This window comes from Plecotus auritus (assembly GCF_963455305.1).
Source record: "Plecotus auritus genome assembly, chromosome: 5".
Taxonomy (NCBI): domain Eukaryota; kingdom Metazoa; phylum Chordata; class Mammalia; order Chiroptera; family Vespertilionidae; genus Plecotus; species Plecotus auritus.
This window is the reverse complement of record NC_137776.1, coordinates 76922414-76939845: the sequence shown is the minus strand read 5'-3', so window position 1 is coordinate 76939845 and position 17432 is coordinate 76922414. Positions and strand designations below refer to the sequence as shown.

Here is a 17432-nt window from a genome sequence, read left to right as displayed (position 1 = left end):
ACACATTTGAGTAACTAAATGAAAATAGAAAAATTATCTTTGGATTTTCTAAAACTAAACTAAATGTAGCTTGTCAAACCCCGTTTCTACTCACCGCCACTTGCAATTTAAAATTCAGTCTCTTTTGGGTAATGTAGTGGAGGAAATATTATTTTACCTCTACCCTTCTAAGTTTGCAACTGGAAATACTGTAATAAAAAAAGATTAATATGAGGAAAACAAACAGAAATTTATTAATATATATCTCTCATGTACACATGGGAGATAACCAAGGAAAAAAATAGTAAATCTTAGAAGTGGCTTAAAATTCAGGCTTACATACCATCTTCAACTACAGACAAATGAGGGAGTCCAGTCATGGGAAGGTGACCAGACAAAGTATGAAAATAAGGGTAAGCTTTCGCATGCAGGTTTAAGCCCATGCCTTCACCATTGCTAGGAGTTTTTCTTGATGTAGCCATCCCTCTCTTCTTGGTAAGGAGAGGGAGGCATCCTTACCCATGGAGATTTCCTTTATAAATGTGAAATCCTATGTAATAAAAGCCTAATGTGCAAATCAACCCAATGGCGGGACGACTGGCAGAACGGCCGGTTGCTATGATGCGCACTGACCACCAGGGGGCACAACGCTCAATGCAGGAGCTGCGCCCAGCCCACAGGCCCCAGGCCAGCCAAGGCTGGTGCCAGTGGGGGTCCCCTCCCCCCATCACCCTGCCGGTTGCCCCACAGAGGGAAGCGACTGGCGGTGGTGGGGGGGGGGGGCAGTGAGCGGGCTGCTCCAGGCCAGCCAAGGCAGGTGTCAGTGGAGGCCCCCTGATCACACTGCCGGTTGCCCCACAGATCAACCCTGATCGCCAGCCAGGTCTAGGGACTCTACCCGTGCATGAATTTCATGCACCAGGCCTCTAGTTTCCTTATAAAAGGGTAACTTTTACTTTGTTTTTAAAATTTCTCCTGTGTCTGCTGTTTCTCAAAATAATCAGCTCAAAACAATCCTTAAGCCAAAGAGGGATATGTGGGGTGACATATAGCACCACCCTTCAGAAACAACTGAGTCAAATGCATAGCTCTCCTCATCTTTTCTTTCTCTCTCTCTCTCTCTCTCTTTTTCTCTCTCTCTTGGAAAGGGGGTTTTCACTTCTGAGGTTAGGGGAAATTTACATGTGTCTACATGTTGCTTGCATGCCATTCTCTGTATCCTGATGGCGTCTGCTCAGGTTTGACTTGCTTGGGCTTCTGCTGCTGAGGCTGGTGTCCTTGCAGCGAGGCCAGTGTCTTGGTCCACCCTATTGAAGGCCTTCTTATCCCAGGCTCAGAACCTTTGTTTCATCTGGTCTTTCTCACCTTTCTGCACCTTATCAAGTCCCAGACGTGTACCCTCCTGATGATGTAGCTAGGATCTTTTGGAGGCTTCCTGTGAAATCAACAAACTAGCCCTTTACACGATGCATGGCTTCTCCAAAACCAGTTCCGCATCCTGGACTATGATGGGAATGAGAAGGGGCTGTAAGGCCAAACTACAAATTCCATTATGACCATCCCTCTCCTGGACTCACCTAGGATAAAGTCATGACTATGGTCCTTTCAGAGACATTCATGCACTTATCTAGTCCTGTCTTATTTAAAATTTTTCTACTTGTTCCATCCTGGGCTTTTATTTGCATTTCTTTTTATTTTAAAAGAATTGCATTAAAATATTACTTATCTTGCTTACTGATTTTTTATACCCCCTTACATTTTGCAACCAATGTGAGTGCCTTGCTCACCTCACTCTAATCCCAGCCATATGGCCTATTTTCTCCTCCCTCTCGAAAGGCAGTGAACTATAACCCCATTTGAGTGGGAAACCAGCGCTTGCATTATCTTGCCTAAGCATTACCTGCATTTGTTATAGATGATCTCACTACTCCGCTTAATTTGGAGCTTGTTTTTTTAATCTCAAATGCTTTCCCCTCATTCAGGAAAGAAAAAGGAAGAAAAAAGATGTCCTACTCCTGTGAATTAAATGTATTGGCTTTCATGATTGTTGTTTTCTTCCATGAGATTAAAGATTATTATTATTATTACTGCTACTATTATTATTTGACACCTTCATCCATTCTCCCCCTAAATATACATTGCAAAAATAAAGCCATGATTTTTTGTCCAGTGAATAAAAACACAATTAATATCTCAAAATACTGCCTTCTATAGTTTTGCAATAATAACTAAGATAAGGTTAGGCAGGTAGGAAACTGAGCACTTTGCCAGTATTTAGCTGCTACAGTGGAGATGAACAGATAATAGTACCCTTTTAAAAAGACAAGATAAGAAAATATTTAGTTGAATGTTAGCTCTTATGAAGGTAAGGATTGTGTTTCATGTATTTTGGTAGAGAGGGAGAGTTAACACATATTTGGCTGATAAGTATAGGATCATAGTTCACATTTTAATAATGCATTGTTTATTTCCTATCTACTATATTTTGTGGCATCTAAAAAAGTTGAGCAGAATAAGAAAAGTCAATAATAAGAATAGATGTTTCTCCAACTATTTTATGCAAAGGCTATTGGCTATTAACAACTGTAGAAATAGCTCTTGGGTCCTCATTTCCAAGATGACCAAGAAAAGAATGAATAGAAGTCATGCCAAAAAAGGCTGTGGCCACGTGCAGCCTATTCATTCCTATTTGTTGCACCAACTGCGCCCCATACGTGCCCAAAAACAAGGCCATTAAGAAGTTTGTCATTCAATATGGTCTTACTTATATGTGGAATCAAAAACAAAATAAATGAACAAATGAAAAAGAAACATAGATATAGGGAACAAATTGATGGTCATTCTATGGGAGAGGGTATTTGGGAGGGGGAGATGAAAAAGTTGAAAAGGATTAAGAAATGCAAATTGCCAGTTATAAAAATAGTCATGAGGATGTAAGTACAGCATAAATATTATCTATAATAATGAAAGTGTAATATGCTAATTTGACTGGATGTCCTTCCGGAGGAAGCCAGGGCTGGAGGGAAGCCCAGGTCCCGGGTGCCTGAGGGAAGCAGGAGTTGGCAGGCAGGGGAAGGAAGGCCTACTTTTGCACAATTTTGTGCCTCGGGCCTCTACTAGTCAATAATATTGTAATGACTGTGTATGGTGTCATGAGTATTAGGCTTACCAGGGTGATCACTTCACTTCGTAAAGTATGTTGTACACCTGAAACTGATATAATATTGTAAGGCAACTGTGATTGAAATAAATAAATCTGAAGATCACTTGAAGAATAAAAAGTATTGGGAAACTTGACAACCCAATAAAAATGAAAAAATAAACTGTATTTAGAAGAAGAAAAAAGAAGTTTGTCATTTGAAACATAGTAGGGACCTCAGCCATTAGGGGCATTTCTGAAGGGAGTGTCTTCGATGCCTATGTGCTTCCCGAGCTGTATGTGAAACCACATTACCGTGTGAGCTGGCCACTCACAGCAAAATGTTCAGGAACCGTGCTGATGAAGCCCGAAGGGCCGAACACCCCCACCCAGATTTAGACCTGTGGGTGCTGCCCCATGATGTCCACCAAAGCCCATGTAAGGAGCTAAATCTTTAATGCCTGAAGAAAAGTTCTCTGGGAGAAAAAAATAAATGGAAATAGTACTTAAAAAAAATTGTAGCCCTCACCAGTTTGGCTCAGTGGATAGAGAGTCTGCCCACGGACTGAAGGGTCCAGGGTTCAATTCCCGGTCAAGGGCACTACCTTGGCTGCAGATTCCATCCCCTACCCTGGTCAGAGCACGTGTGGGAGGCAACCAATTGATGTGCCTCTCTCACATAGATGTTTCTCTCTCTCTCTGTGTCTCTCTCCCTTCCTTTCATTCTCTAAAATTCAATGGAAAAATATCCTCGGGTGAGGGTGAGGATTAACAACAACAAACTGTAGAAATAAAACCTTTTTAAAGTAAGGAATTTAAATTCAGGTCTCATTTTGAAATAAAAACCTGGAAGTAGAATGGAAGTAGAGTGAAAGGGAGTGGGAAGCAAGATATAGAAAATAAACCTTCCAAATTGATTTTAAAAAGATGATAAACTGGACAGAAAGCATAAAAGTCCTGCTGTAGGTGGAATAGCTTGATGGCAATTCCAGAAGGAAGAGCCATATCCAGTTTGTAATGGATGTGTGGGAGGTGAGACAGTCCCCTGGGAGCTGTACAGTTAAGGGAATAATTGTGCATGAGGCACAGTGACAACTGCCCTCTCGCTCATTGAAAGAAATCAGCATGAAGGAGGTTTGGAGAATGTCCTAAATTTCACACTATGTTCTTCAAATAGCTGGTAGCGTATTTTATGAGAGCCCCGAGACCTACTTTCACTGATCATTTATCCAGACAGTTGAGTTTCTTTAATGAAATAGCATTACTCCTTTGGGAAAAAAAATTTGAGGATAGGAAGCAATCAGGCCTCCTAGTAACGCCCACTATGAGAGGGGTTCCCTGTGAGCTGGCTGGCACTCCAGGCAGAAATGAAGCAATTGTACTTACATTGTCACGCATTGCTGAGAGGTGGGGAATAGTTTTTAAATATTTCTTTTTAAGTCTATCTCACCCACCTCTCCCCTTTACCTAAATGAACATAATGTAAGTTTTAAGAAATGGATCTAATGTAGTTTGGGAAACCAAAATAATGATGATGACAATGACAATATAACAATATTATTTTATTTGTAAGTTTTAATACTTGAGGAAAATGAGTATTTTACAATGTATTTAATGTGACTAAGTCCAGATGTGATTAGTTTTATTTTCTTATTAGGTAACAATTTTTACAATTTTCAGTTATGTAATTTTAGGGCCATATTATTAAATAACTCAGAATAATTTCTCTGTGGTCTTCCTTATTTTCTTAGCATGACAAATGAATCCAGGATCAGACAGTAGATGGTGCTATTATTTCAAAGACTATACAGTCCCAAAGACACAGAATTTTTTAAAACTACAGAAACAAATGAGAGAGAAGTGTGAAACCTTAACATACTTTTCTGGTTTGCAAAGGTTATGGAGTGGGAAGCTACTTTTATGCAGTGACCTATTCTGTCCCTTTGGGGGTAAAATAACAATCAAAGCCTCCCTCAGTAATTAATAAGTTCTGTCTCCCTGGAAATAACTATGCCCACATTTAATTTTCTCCTTTGAAACAGAAACAGATGCCGATTCTGTTGCTCATGCCTACTGCTAGTTCAGACAGAAAGCAATTCACAAGAGCTCAGCAATGCAGAAGATATTAAAATGTAAAACACATGAATGTGGAGTTTTCTTAAAAATACTGAAAAAAAGATTTTTCTAATATAAAGCAATTTATATGTAAAACATCTGTAATCACAAAAGCACCTTAAATACAATATTCAAATGCAAGCAAAAACCCCCCTCCTCCCCCCTCCCCAAGTACCTGACAATGATAAATCAACATATTAAAAGCCTGCCTCTACCGGTGGCAGATGCTCTTTGAAAGGGAATTGGTAACAGATGATACCCTAGAGGGGTTCAAACAGTGGTGACACAGGCAAGGGGCCAGTGGAGCCAAAGCTACTCTGCTGGATCTCGAAACCTGCAGCTAAAGCACAATTGCTGTCGAGGTTCCTAAAGAGCAACACTACAAGTTGTCTCTTTAAAACCCCATCACTCAGAGATAATGGCTGTTGATGGGGATCCTTTACCTGTCTCATGGCAAAGGTTTAGGTTATTCTCATTTTTCATGCCTAGACAAAACATATGGTGATGGGCTGTCTTAAGGATGATCGACATTCGCTACATAAATTTGCAACTCAGAACACCTAAATGTAAAGAAAAAAAAATTAAACCAAATGACTGCTGATATTGCGAGAGCAATAGCAAACACTGACATTTAAAACATCTGAATAATTAATTGCATCATTTTAAGTCTCTGTGATTTTTTATTTGAAAGCCAGTGATAGTTTCAAACATGCATTTCTAAGAACTTTCAGACTTTTAGATGGTATCCCTTTTAACCCTAAACCTCCTAATAGTTTCATTTTGAGTTGAAAATGTTTTTACATTGTTGATTAACAATTCTGCTTCTGGTTTTGTTCCATCAGCATTGCTCATGTCCGTTCTATGCCCCCTAATCCTGACTGTTACATAATTGCATGAATAATGTCAAAAATAAGTAGTATCTAATATTTAATAGGTTCTTTGAAAATACTTGCTAGAACTGCTTTTATTTCATATTGAACATGTGTTTCTTTTTTTTTTTCTGTTATTATCTATATGTGGCAGTTTTAAACACGGCCTCAAATTCTTGGACATTCCCACTGAAACTGAAGGTCCTCATGACTACGATTAAAGTTAGCTTTAAGTCCTAGATCTAGAAAGCATATTCCCCTTGATATCTTCACCTCAGAGACCTAAACTTTCCCCCAATAATCAGCAACCCCCAGGAGGCAGCAGAAGACAATTGCTGAGACCTAACTCATGATTAGGGGGCCCAAACCTCTAAGGATGAAGATAGCATCTTGACCTAAGTTAGGTCTCAGCTCCTGAGCCTAAAATGGAATGACCTCCTGGCTACTTTCCCATGAAACCAGACAGAGGAACACTGGAACACATCTCATAACTATCCTCAGGATCTGAAAAATAATTTATTACCCTTACCTCACCTCTGACCAATCAGCTCCCAGCACAACTTCCAACTGTAACCCCTGGTGTCTAGTGATTTTGCCCTGTATAATTGGTAACCTGCACACAATCAGGAGTGGGGTATTTAGAGCATGAGCTCCTTGTTCTCCAGATTGGCCAATTCAATATTGAATTATTTTTATTTCTAAACTGCAAACTTCTGCTCGTGCATTTCTTTAGGCCACTGCACGCAGGCAGCCAGATGCAAACTTTGGGGTCCCGGTAACACTGTCATTGAAAAGTGATGTCTATGCCCTTTCTCCTTGAATCTGGTAATTGCTTTGATACAATGCAGGAGAAATGATGTTGCATGACTTTGACTTCAAGACAAAATCATAAGAAGCCTCGAAGCTTTGCCTTGGTCTCTCGGAATGCTCACTCCCTTCCCGCAGGATCCATGTACACAGGATCTCACATCCTGAGAAGTCCCAGTTGCATGAAGAGGTCAGGCCTGGATTAGGTTCTCTGGGTCACAGTCCCAGCTAAGGCTAGTCTTTCCGTCATCCTAGCCTAGGTACCAAAATGAATAAAAAACTTCCAAGAATTCCTGTCCCCAGATGTTGAATCACCTTGTTAAACAAAGAAATGTTCACAGCTAAAAGCTCTTTTAAAAGAAAGGGTTTGTTGAGTTGATGGTAGCCTGAGAAGCACCAGGTCCCAGGGCATGAAGTTTAAGCCATCAGCAGCAGGACTGATATCACTGTAACCAGCTAGTTATTAATAACAGGAAAGGAGCAAAGGGAAGGCAGACATGATTGGCATGTCATTTGGGCAGCTTCACCAGGAAGCTGCAATTTCACACTCCCCAGGAAACCACCCGCCCATTCCCTGAAGATTACTGGGGGAAAGGCCTGGACAAAGGGGAGATAGACGCATGCACAGTGAGTGGGGTGACATAGGAAAGGTACTTGCCTGTCAGTCAAACCTGAGAACAGAGATCATTGGCCACAGGGGATGGGGCCACTACAACCCTGTGGAAATTTGGGGATACATAATCCCAAAATAAAGGAGCTATCTCACTTATTACTCTTGGTTCTTAGCTCTTGGCTCTCTGGTTCCTTTGGCTTTGCTTCTGCCCTGTTCTTTCTATAGCCACGTAGCCATGGAGACCCCAATGGAGACCTCAATGGATTGAGGGACTGCAGTGGGGAACACAAAGTAAGCTAGCTGGATGCTGGATTGGACTGCTCCAATATGGAACAGAAACTCTGGACACTGGCTTTGATCTTAGCCCTGCTGAAGGCAAATGGGACTTCTTCCTCGGCAGGACAAAGGGAAATGAGACCTTGGGAACTCAGGAGTTTAATTCCACAGAAATAAAGCTCTCTACAATATTTCATCCTCAAGTCTCAGAAAAATAATTTTTGGGGGGTATTGCAAGAAGTCCACTTCCCCCAGCACCTGGAGGGGACGAGGACCTCTCCCCACCGATACAGTGCTAAATGGAAAAGGCAACATGTCCACCATCCTGGAATTGACAGGCACTTTATGCATTATGGTTTGGAAAAGGAAAATAAAGATATGTTATTTTGAAAGAATTTACTACATTGGCTACAGAAAAGCAGGGTTGGAGAGAAAAGCTTAAGTGGGACAATTTTATGATAGATGCAGTCTGTTAGGAAGAAATATTTACTACTTTTGATTGGGGTGGCTGACAGCCTTGAAACTTCAAGCATACATGGAATGTGGTGGCTTCTAGTGCTTTCTGCAGAAGTTGATTCAAAACTCTAACATACATTCAGGAATGTGAGTTGTCTTTTGTTAGTTGGCTCACAGCTATTAACTTTTAACTATTGTTTCTTTCTCTCACTCTCAGGCCCACTAATTTACTTTAGGAGATCTTAGAACTTTTATCAACCCAAGACATTCAAAACCTTCCAGCTGAAGCCTCACTGTGCCCACTTGGAATACGCAACCACAGAATTGCTAAGTATAGTGGGCTGATTTCTTACTCAGAAATTAGCAACTGGAAACCAGAATTGGATTATAAATTGCAATCACATTATCAATCATGAACTGTCAGAATATTCAGGCAAGTATGTTTAGTCTTAGACACTTCTAGTGTTCCTAGTCTCCTAGTTGGTGTCCTTCCTTGACTCTCTCCACACACACCCCGGCCTCAGTTATACAACTGACATATCTCTTCAATATGTCCCACAATCTTTAGATGGATATTTACTGACCTTCGTGCTCTTTCACCTCCACATACACATTTATTTCCAACTAAACTTGCAAACTGTTTACTACATCCTGTGAATTTCAAGAGAAAAGAACTAGAGTCTCCAGGGTCATTTTAATGCTACATACATGTCTACTCTGTGAAGTCCACCTCAAACCCAAGCACTCCCCGGAGAAGCACTGCTTTAGTTTTCAGTGTTGCTGATGGGTTTATGGCTCACCTTAAACTACAATGAAGAGCACAGGTTTAATTAAAAACCTCTAAACGTTAATGTTATAGTCATTGTTCCTCAATATCATTGCTTTTCCTACCCTTTCTAGGAAACTGTCTTCTTGTGCTTCCTCTGAGTTTATGAGTCAAATTCTTTTTTGTAAAGTAGCATTTGCATTCCTTCAGATATTATACATTGACTACTCACCTATTGCCAGGCATTTTTGCTTATTTCTTTAAATTCAATATCAAGTATCAATTCACTTCCTCAAATTCATTCTATGCCAACCATTTGGCAATTGCCACATCTTACCCTTCTGTATTGTTTATCTTTTTACCATTATTATTTCTTTGAATGCTCAATATGAAGGACAAGGATTTTGTTTCTTTTATTTTCCTTGGTGTTTCTAGAATATTTATATAGGGAACTGAACATAATAGGTGGTCAATAACAATATATCAGAAACAATCCAGCTAAAGACTATTAGAATTTATAGGTAGCTTCAAACATTGGCTCTTTTCATTATATCAATCAGGTGCTTAAATGCTGTAATGCAATTTAATTTTGTTAGTGATTGTGTAATTCCAGTGAGGCTACTTCAAACACAATCTATTCTCAGGTGGCTGTTTTCACATGACAAATTAGATATACCTTTTTAGGAAGAGAAATAAGAGTATTACATATTTCTTGACATTTACTGAAGTTAATGGATATCTACAGTACTTTGTTATTTTAATCGAATTAACCCCTATTTTTTATCAAGTACTAATGATATATGCTTTAAATATAAAATCATCTCTTCCAGTCTAGCCAGTTTGTCTCAGTGGACAGAGCATCAGCCTATGAACTGACTGAAGGGTTCCAGGTTCCATTCAGGTCAAGGACACATACCTCCTTGCAGGCTCAATCCCTGGCCTTGGGGCCATGCGGGAGACAACCAATCCCTGTGTCTCTCTCACATCAATGTTTCTCTCTGTGTGTCTTCCACTCTCTCTGAAAATCAATGGAGCCTGGCTTCTGGGGCAGCAAGTGTTAGGGGCGAGAAAGAAGAGATGAGAAACTGTTCTGACCCTGGCTCGGCAAGCCGGGTCTTCTGTATCTCGGTAGGCCAGGTCCCCTGTATCTCCTGTATATCTGGCAGTGGGCACTGGTGGCGCACCCATTTTTCAAGAGAAGATTGAAACAGAGAGCCCTCATCAGCCAGTGTGGGAAACCTGTGCTCAGCATCAGCTGCAGGCCAGCCTGTGACCAGGGCGGCCCATTTGAAATCCTTCTGTTCTTCTGCCTTGGAAGTGCCTACGGTGCATCCAAGTGCGAGTTCCTGGCCAAGCTGCACATCAGGCCCTGCTGAATGCCTCCGGACCTCCGAAGCCTGCACGTGCCACCTACACTGCAAATGGATCCCTATGGGAGACAGCCACACGGCTGACATTAATTGCACTTTCAAGAAGCAATAGACTTCATTGACTGTGTCAGGGAAAAGGGAGGCAAGGTCCTGGTCCGCTGCGAGGCTGGGATCTCCCAGTCACCCACCATCTGCAAGGCTTACCTCTGAAGACCAGGCAGTTGCACCTGAAGGACGCCTTCCATTACATCAAACAGAGGAGGAGTGTGGTCTCACCCAACTCTGGCTTCCTGGGCCAGCTCCTGCATATGAATCTGAGACCCTGCCTTCCACGCCCACTCCCCAAGTTCCCTCCTGCCAAGGGGAAGCAGCCAGCTCTTCCTCCAGAGCCCATTTGTAGACACTGAGCCCTGATGTACAGGGTTCCTACTGCTCATTCCCTCGGTGCTGGTACCAGTGCCCACCCACTCCACAGTCTCAGAGCTCAGCAGGAGCCCCATGGCCACAGCCACATCCTCCTAAAACTGGATGGGAACCCACCCAGCCCCAAGAACAACTGTGATTTTGTTTTTTAAACTCGTGGACATTTCATACCTGTGCAATACTGAAGACCCCCTCTGTCCCACTGTCCCCACGGGATAGTGAGGGGTCCCCAGACTTGCAAACAAACTTGAGACTGACCTCAGGGATAGGTTCTCAGACCGAAGGAAGGCCAAGCCATTATGAGAGTGCAGCCTGTGCTCCAGACCCCCTGCCCTCTCAGAACTGCTCAGTCTCGGCACCTCAAAGTTTACCTCTCATTTCAAGTGTAAGGCAGCAAACACCTGCAGCAACATGGGAGAAAGCAGCTGCTAGACCGGGAGAAAAGGCAAGTAAGAAGCCAATTCATTCTGGAAGCACAATGTCCACCTTTCTTTTTGAACTTTGGCAGTCTCCTTGTCTGTCTCTGTTGCTTCAGGGACTAATCTGATCATCTAGTCAGGAAAGTAATCCTACAGGGTTTGTAGGGACTCAATGTGTATGCTGATTTGAACCCTCATATCCTTTTGAGATTCCCTCTTGGGTTCCACAGAGGCAGTTTGTTGAAGTAGCCAGATGTTGACACTTCTGGGTTGCCTTTCCACTGTGGGGTATGACTTGATGTTGGCACGACTCTTACTCATACTTGAACTTTGATTGTTACACCTTGGTTCAAAGCCACTCTTGTATCATTTTGAAGAGTTCCTTAGACAAGTGGTCAGCAAACTATGGCTCGCAAGCCACATGCGGCTCTTTGGCCCCTTGAGTGTGGCTCTTCCACAAAATACCACGTGCTGGTGCACACATACAGTGCAATTGAAACTTTGTGGCTCATGCGCAGAAGTCGGTTTTCAGCTCTCAAAAGAAATTTCAATCGTTGTACTGTTGATATTTGACTCTGTTGTCTAATGAGTTTGCCGACCACTGCCTTAGACCATAGACCAAAAAACCCGTTTGAGGTGGTGGCCATGGCTGCCAGGAGAAAAAGGGGTACCTACTATCTGGCTCAGTGTCACTGACACAGTCTTTTCCCCAGCTGGCTGTTCTTATATGTGCTTGTCTCATCTCTTGTGACATTTGTTTTTTTTTTATTTGTTTTTTCCCTTATCCCTGGAGATAGTCTTCAAGATGCTGACTTCTAGGGTTTGTGCATTTTGCAGTGTGGTACTATTTTATATTTTGTCTGTAGGTTATTTCTCCAGGGGAAAAGGCAATAATTGCTAAAAACCATACAAATGTAAAGAAAAGCAGTATGTTATTGGTTGTTGTTGTTTTTTATAGTGTAAAATAAAAATAGTGAAAAGAATCAATGGAAAAATATCCTTGAATGAGAATTAGTAACAAAATCATCTCTTCCATATTAGGTTTAAGAAATGTCTAATAAACATTCACATTCATGATGGGCTTGTCAGAAGTCTACAAAGGAATTGAATAAAAAGTCATAAACCCCCTATAGTTAGCAAGATTTTCATCTAATTTTCCTGTTCAAGGTGCATTAATACTTGCTAAAGCTCATTAATTTCAGAAAAATAGCACATGTCTTTCAAACAATAGTGTACTAGTTTAATATGTGAGTTTCTCTCACTCTTTCCACTTTCTTATCTACTTATTTTTATACTAGAGGCCCGGTGCACAAAATTTGTGCACGGGGGGTGGGGGGCGTGTGTCCCTCAGCCCAGCCTGCACCCTCTCCAATCTGGGACCCCCTCTCACAATCCAGGACTGCTGGCTCCCAACCACTCGCCTGCCTGCCTGCCTGATTGCCACTAACCACTTCTGCCTGCCAGCCTGATCACCCCCTAACCACTCCCCTGCCAGCCTGTTTGATGCCTAACTGTTCCACTGCCTGCCCAATTGCCCCTAACTGCCTTCCCCTGCTGGCCTGGTCACCCACAACTGCCCTCCCCTGCCGGCCATCTTGTGGCGGCCACCTTGTGTCCACATGGGGGCAGCCATCTTATGTGTTGGAGTGATGGTCAATTTGCATATTACCTCTTTATTACATAGGATTATCTAATGCCACAAATATATATGCAAAAATATGTTTTCCCACATGTCTGTATTTTACTGGTTCAATGAAATTTTTTCTTATGCCATTAGAGCAGCCTAATAAGTTTCATGAAGACAAAAGACAAAGATCTTTTTGCTATAGATGTGTTTAGACAACCTTTGGTTAAAAATTATTTTTGAAAAAAAATCTATCTTTCTTGCAGCTATAAAAGATCAAATGCTGCACTTAGTAATCAGACTACTGTAATATGGAAAACATTTTTAATGAGGAAGATTCAACAACAAAAACAGAGATCTAGAATTATAGGAAGGCAGATAAAAAGTGAGACATTTGCCCAGCCGGGTGGCTCAGTGGTTGAGTGCCAACCTATGAAGCAGGATGTCTAGGTTTGATTCCCATCAGGGCACATGATCAGGTTGCAGGTTTGATCCCCAATGCGGGTGGGGAGGCAGCCGATCAATGATTCTTTCTCATCACTGATGTTTCTATTCCTCTCTCCCTCTCCCTTCCTCTCTGAAATTAATAAAAAATATATTTTTTTAAAAAGTGAGCCATCTATAAACATCATGGGAGTCATGAAAATGGATGGAGATGAGTTATTGAAGTATAAAAGTGGGTCTTATCTGGGAATAAAAAGGCTTGGGTGATCCTTTGCTGTTAGCCATTAATTGGCACACAAAAAAATGGGAGCACAGAGCTCAGATAAAATTTAACATTGTCTCGGGGAATGGGGACAGGAGATTATTAGAAGTAAGTGCACACAACAAGGAAGAAATTTTGATGACTCTGTGGTAGAAAACAAAATATATGACTCTGGGTATAAAAATATACAAATTATGACTGGAGGAAGAAATAATTTCAATTGTATAAATTAGACTGAAAGAATGCATTTCTAATTCTTTTAGCTTCATTTTCTCTATTCTCAATCCTTGACTTTCGATTGAGAATATAGGGTTATGACTTCCTTAAAACATGAAAGGCAAACAGAGCTATTGAAGAGATTGAGAGTAAAATGAGCAGAGGAGGAATCTGAAAATGTTCTTTGAAAGTGACCATGCTGGTAAATGTTATTATACTTCCCATAAATGAGAATAGAACTACAAAGACAAATGGAAACATGACTCGGGACTTAAAGTACTAATAAAGTTTTTAATGTAATTTCCTAAAAACATAGTCCATACAGTGATTATTCCCTAAGCCCTCTTTCAACTTAAACTGTGCTTAGACAACACACAGAGTGCCTTTTAATGTCAGCTAACGCTTGCTTTACTTATAGCTACATGCAAGTCCTCCAGGCTACTAAGAAACAGAACCTGCTTCACAAAAGCAGTGGGTTTCGGTCCTTGTAGAAAGTAAATGAGGAATGGAACTCAACTTCTAGCACTTAATCTCACTGTGACTGGGTGTCTGTGTAAAATGGGCACGTGATGATTTATATGAGAAGGCAAACTAGGATAGATCTGACAGAGTAGCTGCTTGAGTGTGACTTTGCGTAACTATATAAAACACTGGCGGAATGTCTAAGGTCAACTAAGAGGTGTTTCTTGTTAGATATGCATTTTTAATTTAGCTGATTAATTTCCTTTTATAAACTTCTCATTTTTTATTGTAACTTTCTCACTGATATCTATCTACTTCTATCTATCTATCTATCTATCTATCTATCTATCTATCTATCAATCATCTATCTATCATCTATCATCACCTATCATCTATTTCTCTCTGTCTCCACCAGACTGTGTCTCTCTGTGTCTCTATCTTTGATACACATGCACACACACACACACACACAGGCACACACAATTTGACTAATGTTTTAAAGACTTTTACTGAAGCCAGTTTATTCCTCGTAGCCTCATCTTCACATTTGACTTACCATAGTTGAGGCAACCGACCTACATACAGACTAATGACATGCTTTGTTCAGAGTAACTTGGTGACATATCTAAAATTAGAACCCAAGCTTGTAAACTATGACTGCTATGCAAAAAGCTGAAACTATGCATATGAAATGAATGCAAGACAGAGGAAAATGATTAAAGCAGTAAATAGAGAATCTCTATTCATGGAGATAAAATTTAGGGGGAAGAATTATTTATTTGGTGTTATTAATTTTAATTGCCTAATGGTAAGGGGAAAAAGGAAGGCCAGTGAATATATTTCCAGTTGTGCTGATTACTTGTACTTAATTATTGCTTGTGATATCTATCTACAATTGTAATAATAAAAGTACTGCATATATTTCTGTGATTTGTGAGGAATATAAGTACAGCAGAGTTAGCTCTACTGAAACTTAAGATAGACTGAGTTTTTGTGGCAAACAAAACTTTGCTTCAGAGTATACTCTATTCTTAGCATGTAATTGCTAGCATTTTAAAATTTCAAATTCATTTTTAAAGTGTAGAAAACAGCCTGACTGGCATGGCTCAGTGATTGAGCATTGACCTATGAACCAGGAGGTCAAGGTTCGATTCCTGGTCAGGACAAATGTCCAGGTTGTGGGGCTTGTGGGAGGCAGCCGATCAATGAGTCTCTCTCATCATTGATGCTTCTATTTCTCTCTCCCTCTCCCTTCCTCTCTGATATTAATAAAAATATATACATATAAAATAAAGTGTAGAAAACAATCTTTTTAACATAAATTTAGGTTTTATAATAAAGCAATATTATTATTAATCTTAAATATATCACAACTATATATAGAAATATTTAATTGCATATATATAATCTTTAAATTTCATTCTCTGCATTTTTCACATCAGTATCTAAAAAATTAACACATTTGTAATAATTACTTATTATGAACTATTAATTGTAGTAATATAAAGCTTCAAGTGCTTCAAGTTACTCTTAAAGTGCTTTTAAAATCACAACTGTTTCATTGACAACTAACCCCTAGCTAATTTTATCACTTTGACAAAAATTATTTCACTGTTCAAAATGTATTCAAGAATTTTTTAGTTCAATTTTATTCAACAAAATATGAAATATGATGAGGTCAAAAGTGAGTTAATGTCAAAGAGCTTTAACTAGGTCTTAAAAGATGAAAAAGGTATGACAGAAAAAATGAGAAGAGCTAAGGGAATAAAACCATATGAGAAAATAACATACATTCATGTGTCTCTTAATGATGACGATTGTTCTGAAAAATATGTTGTGAGGCAGTTTCCGCATTGTACAAACATCATACAGTGCACTGACACAAACCAACATGGTCTAGCCTTCTATACACCTAGGCCAGTGGTCGGCAAACTCATTAGTCAACAGCGCCAAATGTCAACAGTACAACGATTGAAATTTCTTTTGAGAGCCAAATTTTTTAAACTTAAACTTCTTCTAACGCCACTTCTTCAAAATAGACTTGCCCAGGCCGTGGTATTTTGTGGAAGAGCCACACTCAAGGGGCCAAAGAGCCGCATGTGACTCACGAGCCGCAGTTTGCCGACCACGGACCTAGGCTATATGGATAGTCTATTGCTCCTAGGCTGTACACCTGTACAGCATGTTACTGTACTCAATACTTAGGCAATTACAACACAAAGGTAAGTATTTCTATATTTAAAAATAGAAATAAGCAGTAAAAATACCGTATAAAAGGTAGGGCTCTTACCATGAATGGAGCTTGCAGGACTGGAAGCTGCTCTGAGTGAGTTACTGAGTGAGTGGTGAGTGAATGTGAAGGCCTAGGACATTACTGGACACTGCTGAGGACTTTAAAAACACTATCCCACAAACATCCCCCATGGCTTCTTTCTGATAAGATCAGAAATAGACCATCAAAACTGTCGATATTCTGTTCACAGGGATGTAGGCTGGATTGATTGGAAATAGCTAGGAGACACTGGATGGATAGGCATAGGTCACTGTAATAGAGACTGTCAAGAGTAAGTGAAAGGTGGCCTGAAATAAAATAGGAATAATCAAGATGGAGAGAAAAAGAAACACAGGGGATTGGCAGGGCAATTTGGTTTTAGCTATTACATGTTGGAGTAGTGGTCAGATTAAGGATATTCATGGTATTTAAAAAGAGGGCATTAAATATGGAAAAGGTATAGAACTGAGGACCCAATATTATGTCTCTGAAAATTTTTTTTTTGTTCCACTAACCCTATCTGGCACAAAGGGCTCTCTCTGGTTTTAAATTGATGGAAGAAATAAACTTAAGTGTTTTACATCACTACAATCTAAAAATATGTCCAAAGTACAGGGACAGGCAAGCATCACACTACCACAGAAAGCTTTTACTAAAATGACCGTGACACTTAATGCTTGTAAAGGCAGCTTTCTGGGAACCTGTTTATTGCATAGGATCTTAGGCCCTCAATGAAAAATTTACGGCCATGTACTCTGAAGACCATACACTAGATCTGGGAGGGCTGGAGCCCCCTCTGAGTAGGAGGCACTGGGGGAGCAGGTTCCTCTGTGCTGGAGCAGGTTGGTGGCTGACTAACTGGGATGTGATTTGTGCACTCAAAACTGAGGTGCCGTGAGTGAGAGATAATCCATTGCCGA

General features: G+C 40.4%; 2 pseudogenes across 2 annotated transcripts; both read left to right on the top strand.

The window, feature by feature from the left end:
* Positions 1–2596: 2596 nt before the first annotated feature.
* On the top strand, positions 2597–3560 carry LOC308248239 (small ribosomal subunit protein eS26-like; annotated as a pseudogene). Its single transcript has 2 exons — positions 2597–2736; positions 3351–3560. The product of its transcript is annotated as a small ribosomal subunit protein eS26-like (transcript).
* Positions 3561–8666: 5106 nt separating this feature from the next.
* Positions 8667–10912, top strand: LOC308248238 (dual specificity protein phosphatase 5-like; annotated as a pseudogene). Its single transcript has 2 exons — positions 8667–8691; positions 10187–10912. The product of its transcript is annotated as a dual specificity protein phosphatase 5-like (transcript).
* Positions 10913–17432: the final 6520 nt, after the last annotated feature.